Source organism: Lactuca serriola, chromosome 8, assembly GCF_051521515.1.
Source record: "Lactuca serriola cultivar US96UC23 chromosome 8, Lser_US96UC23_V15, whole genome shotgun sequence".
NCBI lineage: Eukaryota > Viridiplantae > Streptophyta > Magnoliopsida > Asterales > Asteraceae > Lactuca > Lactuca serriola.
In genome coordinates, this window is record NC_136415.1 from 122,946,744 (window position 1) to 122,954,147 (window position 7,404).

At 27.1% G+C, this 7,404-nt stretch overlaps 1 long non-coding RNA gene across 1 annotated transcript; it reads left to right on the forward strand.

Moving 5' to 3' along the window:
• The first annotated feature begins 1,061 nt into the window (after window positions 1–1,061).
• On the forward strand, window positions 1,062–2,555 carry LOC145065458 (uncharacterized). The gene is made up of 3 exons (XR_013688427.1): window positions 1,062–1,118; window positions 2,093–2,173; window positions 2,330–2,555. It is a non-coding gene; the product is annotated as an uncharacterized LOC145065458 (long non-coding RNA).
• Window positions 2,556–7,404: the final 4,849 nt, after the last annotated feature.

The following is a 7,404-nucleotide window of genomic DNA, read 5'->3' on the forward strand; positions in this document are numbered from 1 at the left end:
TGCAATTTTTAATATGATATGCTTTTAAATACAAATCCTAAATAAAAATATCAAATATACTTGAAAAATATTTAGGTATTACTTACTTTCAAATATTTTAATGTATTAATATATTATTAAATATAACTAAAATTCAAATATCAAAAATCAGATCTACACAAATTTTTCTACAAATTGTTTTTATTATAATAAGTTTTTTAAAAAATGGTTGTTCGATTTATTATTAACTATATATATATATATATATATATATATATATATATATATATATATATATATATATATATATATATATATATATATATATATGAGGGTTCAATTGAGAAAAAAAATGTTGAGAATGGGGGAACCATTCTCAGCCAATCATTTAATGAGCTTAAAAAACGCACGTGGCAAACTTGTAAATAATCCAAATACATTAATGAGTGGTGGCAAATTTGTAAATAATCAAAAATATTAAACCGTCAGGGCACTTGAGTAATTTGATATCACGTCAAATCTCGACAGAAAAGCACAATTTCCCTCTTCGATACACCATAACTCGAAAACCATTTGAAGAACAATCGACAAGAAGAAACACATTTGCAGAAGCATCAAATAACATAAACGAAGAAAAATGTATTCCGATGAAAACATGAACGAGACCATTTCCCCACTCTTGACAATGAAAGGTAACCATCGGTGTTTTTTCTGGAGTTTTTAACGATTTCGAATCATTTCTAAAATTATCACTTGATTACTTGAAATTTCTCGTAATGTTCGAAAATTATTAGTTGATTTAGAACTAAAAACATTGTTTTCACACTGTTCATTATTCAAAAAAGGTTGTTTACTTCAATTTTACTTGAAATTTATGATACTCGTTCATTCTCGTAACACTCCTTCGTTATTACTTTATTTACTTGAAATTTTTGTAAGAATCATCCATTATTATTTGATATATAAATGATTTTACATCATGTCTTCATTTTTCATCTTTATTCAAAACTATTTTGTCAAAATACAAACATTACTTAACATTTTGCTTATGTTTTCCTAATATTAACTACTTACCCTTAGAGAAACGACACCAACAGTGAAGAATACATATAAACGAAAACCAAGAACAAATCAAAAAGGTAAATAAAATATGTTTTGTTTACTTCTGAACACAAGCAAAACTAATATTCATTCGTGAATATGTATAGCTTGCTGCCATACATACATTATTAATATGTGAATACAACAAGAATTACTTACATATATTCTATTCACATATGAATATAACAAAACATATTCATATGTGAATAAATAAAATATGAATACATATGTTTTATCCAAATATTCATTCATGAATATGTATGTTATATTCACATAGAACATAACTTGCTGCCATACATACATTATTAATATGTGAATACAACAAGAATTACTTACATATGTTCTATTCACATATGAATATAACAAAACATATTCATATGTGAATAAAGAAAATATGAATACATATGTTTTATTCAAATATTCATTCATGAATATGTATGTTATATTCACATAGAACATAACTTGGTGTCATACATACATTATTCATATGTGAATACAACAAGAATTACTTACCTATGTTCTATTCACATATGAATATAACAAAACATATTCATATGTGAATAAAAAAATATGAATACATATGTTTTATTCAAATATTCAGTCGTGAATATGTATGTTATATTCACATATGAATAGAACATAGCTTGCTACCATACATACATTATTCAAATGTGAATACAACAAGAATCACTTACATATGTTCTATTCACATATGAATATAACAAAACATATTCATATGTAAATAAAAAAATATGAATACATATGTTTTATTCGAATATTCATTCGTGAATATGTTTTGTTATATTCACATATGAATAGAACATAGCTTGCTGTCATACATACATTATTCAAATATGAATACAACAAGAATCACTTACATATGTTCTATTCACATATGAATATAACAAAACATATTCATATGTGAATTAAAAAATATGAATACATATGTTTTATTCAAATATCCATTCGTAAATATCAAACTCATTTATCTTCTACTTACTATTTAATGAAGGTAAGAACACTAACATTTCCGATAAAGATTCACCAACAATGAGAGAAACAAGATCAATGCAGAAGAGGAAAAATGTGAAAGGTACAAAATTCCAATCATATCTAATATATTCATATATAATAAAATTGTATATATTAGTTATATTTTTGAAATAAATAAATATTAATAAATCAACGAGCATATATCATATTCATATATCAATAACTTGTTCAAATATTATATGTTTTCATTTCCCAGATAAAAAAGAAACAAAAGTACCAAAGAAAATGAAGCATCAAAGCAGGAAAAGTCCATCAAAAAGGAAAACTCCTGAAAAACAACAACTACAAGATTCAGACTCTGATTTTGAAAGTAGTCATCCATCGAAGAAGGCAAAAAAAAAAGAGTCACCAATCAAAAAAGACAAAAAAAACTAATGGTAAAAGAATTTTACTCAATGAAAAACAGATGTTCACCAGAGGCATTACTATCTATAATCCTTGGGATGAGCAAATAACAAAAAGAATTTGTAAGATCTATGGGTTTTGGAGCTTTGTTAAAAATGAAAATCACGGATATACCACTGAAGCTGGGATTTTATGTTCTTCAAAAATTTGATTCTGAGAGAATGGTGACAGATATTGAAGGAAAGGAATTGAAAGTAACAGTAGAGTCTGTTCATGACATGTTGGGCATACCAATTGGTGGAACCAAACTTACACAACTGGATCAATGGCCTAAGGATGATACAAGTTATGATGAATGGAAGCAACAATTTAAAAAAGATTCAATCATCCGACTGAGTGCAATCAAAAATGTTATTGTTTCTACCACACAAGCTGATTTCAATTTCAAATTGAACTTCTTAGTTCTTTTTGTCAACACTTTTTGCGAGTCAACATCAATGGGAAGATGCAACCTGTTTCCCTTGAGTTCTATTTCAAGAAAAACAGATATCAACAACATAGACTGGTGCAGCTATGTTTTGGACTGTCTTGTCAGCACAAAAAACTCATACATACCATACTCAAATAACAGCTTCTTTGTTGGACCTTCAGCTTTCTTGGTGGTAAGTTATTATAATGTTTATACTCATTTTTTAATAATATTGATTATTCATAAACTAATAGCAAATATTCATATATGAATAAGAAAAATATATTTGTTCACATGTAATGCTTTACATTACTTATTCATTTATGAATAGGTAAAAAAATAATATTACTTGTTCATATATGAATATCAATTAGTTATCATTTATGTGCAGTTGTTCTATGCTGATAACATCCACTCAGAAGCTTTAACAGTAACACGTAAACGTCCAACAATTTGTTATTGGAGTTCAGAGAAGATTAGATATCGAGAGACATTTGAACAAGAAAAAGGTAGATTTGGAGTTGGAGAATTAAACGAAGAATTTGTTAATGAACAAAATGAAGGAGATACAGATCTCGAAGACAGTGATTCTGATAAAGATGAAGATCATTCTGTTAAGGTAATTAGTTTTAACATGTTAATAATATATGATTACATTAAATTATTATATTAAATTCTAATCATTTACTTCTTTTTGTTACATAGGCATATGAATCAAAATAATCAAAAATGATTAATAGTTTTGAGAGGATGAAGGAAGAGCTGAATTCAAAGCTTAATCATGCGATGGCAAAGTTCCCTGAAAAGGAAAGTTTTAGAATTTTTAAAGAAAAGATGAAAAATATGATTGTTGAAGAAAAAAGTGAAAGCACAACACTTTTTAATTTTCCAATTAATGAAATTGGAGTTGAAGGAATCAATTTGACACCAATAATGGGTCAAAAAACAAATGATCAAACATAAAATAAAGATAAAGAGGGAAATGGTGAAGAAGACAGTGATAATGGTGCAAGTCAACCAAAAGTAGATTATTTGCTTGATTCAAATGAAGCAGATAATGAAGGAATAAAGAATGATGCAGATAAGAATAAAAAAGAAGGTGAAATTGGAGTAAAAGAGAAAGATGCAAAGAGGAATGAAAATCAGAATGATGTAAGAGGAAAAAGATGATCATGCTGAGGAAACAAATAATCATGAAGAGACTATTCAACAAACTGAAAATCAAAATTTGTTGGATAAAGTTGTTGACAACATTGTGGACAATGTCCTTGAAATTGGAGTTTCAAGTTTAAATAGTCAAGAAGATGAAATCTGGAATCACCCTGAAATGAAAACTATTTTCGATAATATTGATATAGGTAAATTTTTTCTTAATTTTATTTTTAAAAAATATATAAAAATATCAATACACAATAACAATTTTGTTTGTTAAATTTTGACCAGGGTCACCAATAAGTACAGGTAAAACTAATACTCTTGCAGAAAAGGAAAAATCAGAAGGTGTACATGAACAAAGAACAAAAGTTGAAAAAAAAGGGAGATGATACAGGTAAATGAATGATTTAAAATATATTACAATATTTATATTGATTTTTTTAATAACATTGTTTATTCATAAATGAATAGTACACTATATAAATGAATTAAAAATAAAAAATATTCATATATGATGTATATGTTTCAGGCAAGGAAAACTTTGAAGATAGAAATGAAGGAGGAACAGAAGCTAAGAACACGAAAGATGGAGGTGAAGAAAAACAAACAGAAATTGAAAAAGGAAATGCAGAAGATAGAGATAAATAGTTGATTCACTAATAAATGAATATAGTAAGTTTTATTATTCATAAATGAATAACACAATATATGAATAAATAAAAAAAAATATAGTATTACTTATTCATAAATAATGATATGTATTACTTATTCATAAATGAATACATTACTTATTCACATATGAATTACTTAATCACAGTTCTTTATCTTTCAGGAAAGAAAAAGTCAGAAAATCAAAACAAGAAAGGAGAAAAAGCTGACAAGACAAAAGGAAATAAAGGAGGTAACAATTTTGATAAACATTTCAAAATATAAACTCAAATATTATAATTAACTTACAACTATTTATATGATAAATCTCCTGGCATGCAGATACTCATCCAAGCTTTAGTCTAGGTCTCAATCAAGATTCAGATCAAACTTCAAGTAAAAAATCTAATGAATCTTCACCAAAAAAAGCACTTACAAAGAAACAAATCAAAGACGACCATCAGAAGGTTGTTATCAGATTAGAAAAGAAAAATGTTCTTAATCCAAATCCAATCTCTGTATCAATTCCTACTGAAGTAGGACCATCAAAGCATGATCTGGATCAACCAAGAGAGAAGAAGCCTGCTGATGCTTTCAAATCACCTTTCAAATGCAGAATAACAGACACAAAACTCAAACTGACACATCAGGAGAGTATTGTCTGTGAATGGTTGTTCAACTTACAAGGCAATACATCGTAAGTAACTTTATTTTATATACATTCATATATGATTATTATATAGATAATAATCTATGACATTTTGATTATATATTTGCAGAGATGTGGTTGTCCAGACAAAATATGGTCAGATAGCAGAAAGAGCAGTTATGGAAAGTCTATATGCAAACACAAAGATTTTTTGAGAAGTTTTAGACACTTGGTCTGATTTACTCGACCACCAAGAACTGGAAAGGGATTTTGGAAATTCACCATACAGACTCTTCTTGAAAGTTGGAGTTTCTGTAAGTTTATGTTCTAACCTTAATTCCTTCCTTATTCATAAATGAATACACCAATATGATGTATTCATTTATGAATATTATATTTTTTTACAACTTAAATTCACATATGATTATACAAATATGATGTATTCTTTAACATAATTATATATATTCAACCGAAATTCACATATGATTATATTGATTATAGACTGCTTATCTAACTTTAACATTGTCTGATGAAAGAAAGTATGAAAAACTCAAGGAGAACTTTCATGACAGTACCAATGGGTATAAAAAAAATCTTGAACATAAAAGATATTGACATGGTATGTTAATTAACGTTGTTTTTTTATATATATTTTATCAACAAAATACCTTCCATTATATACATAAAAACAGGTATTCTTTCCAGTTGTTAGAAGTGCTCACATTTTTGTGATTGTCTTCAACTTAAAGAAACCGTCAATTGAAATTCTAGACAATAGTGCAGTTGAGGGGGATTATGAAGGGAAATACGGAGTAATAATGAAACCTTTGGTATGTACCCAGTTCACAACAACATAAAAGAACCAATTTATTACATATCTAAATTTTATTTTATTTAATGATCAGAAAAAAAAATTTGGGAGATACTTTAAAGAAATAAACCATCCAAGAGCAAATGCAATCTCAAAAGAAAGTATCAAACCCCAACGACTTCAAATGTCATGGAGAATAGTTAAAAACAATGTTGATTGTGGGGTCTTTGCAATGAGACATATGGAGACCTATATGGGACAACCTCTCTCAAAGTGGAAACCAGGTCTTCATAAAGAAAGTGCAGTTCAGCAAACTACTTTAGAGAAGCTCAGGCAAAGATATGCACACATAATGCTAACTTCTGAAATTAACATGTTGAAGGCTAAGGTGTTGGATCTTGTTGAAAAATATCAAAAAGTTGAATTCAAAGTGCGTACTGATCATGCATACAAGGCTATGCAAACAATTCAAAAAAAGGTTAAAAGAATATTGATGATTGCTTGTGAAGATGAGAGAATGTTGAAGTGTGATGCTATAGAACAGTTCGTGTTGAAGATGAATGGATTTGAAGTACATGTAAGATGATTCTGCGAAACAAATTTTAAATGGTTTGTTAAATGTTGTTGAACATCCTTTTAATATTTTGTGAAATGCTTATGAACAGCTTTTATTATCTTGTGTTGAATGATTATGTAATAGAAACAACTTCGCTTATTTCTGTCAGTTTTTTATATTTAAATATTTTCAAAGTTTATTTATGTTTATTCATAAATGAATACGAATATGATATCTTCATTTATGATTAAATTAGGAGTAATATGTCAGTATAACAAAGTTCATATATATGAATATAACAAATTTCATATATGAATATAACTCACTTATTAGTAGAAACAAGTTTGCTTATTTATGTCATTTTTTTTATATTCAAATATTTTCAAACTTTATTTTTATTTATTCATAAATGAATACGAATATGATATATTCATTTATGAATAAGTTCAAAGTAATATGTTAGTATAACAAAGTTCAAATATTATGTTGGAATAAGCCAAATAATCATATCCAAAAATAAGTTGATCAATACCGAGATTAGTGGGTTTCAATTTAGGGTGTTTATCTTTGGAGATTTCTTTTCCTTTTATTTTATCTTTGTATCCTTATAAATAGTTTCTTGGTGTAATCAATTGATT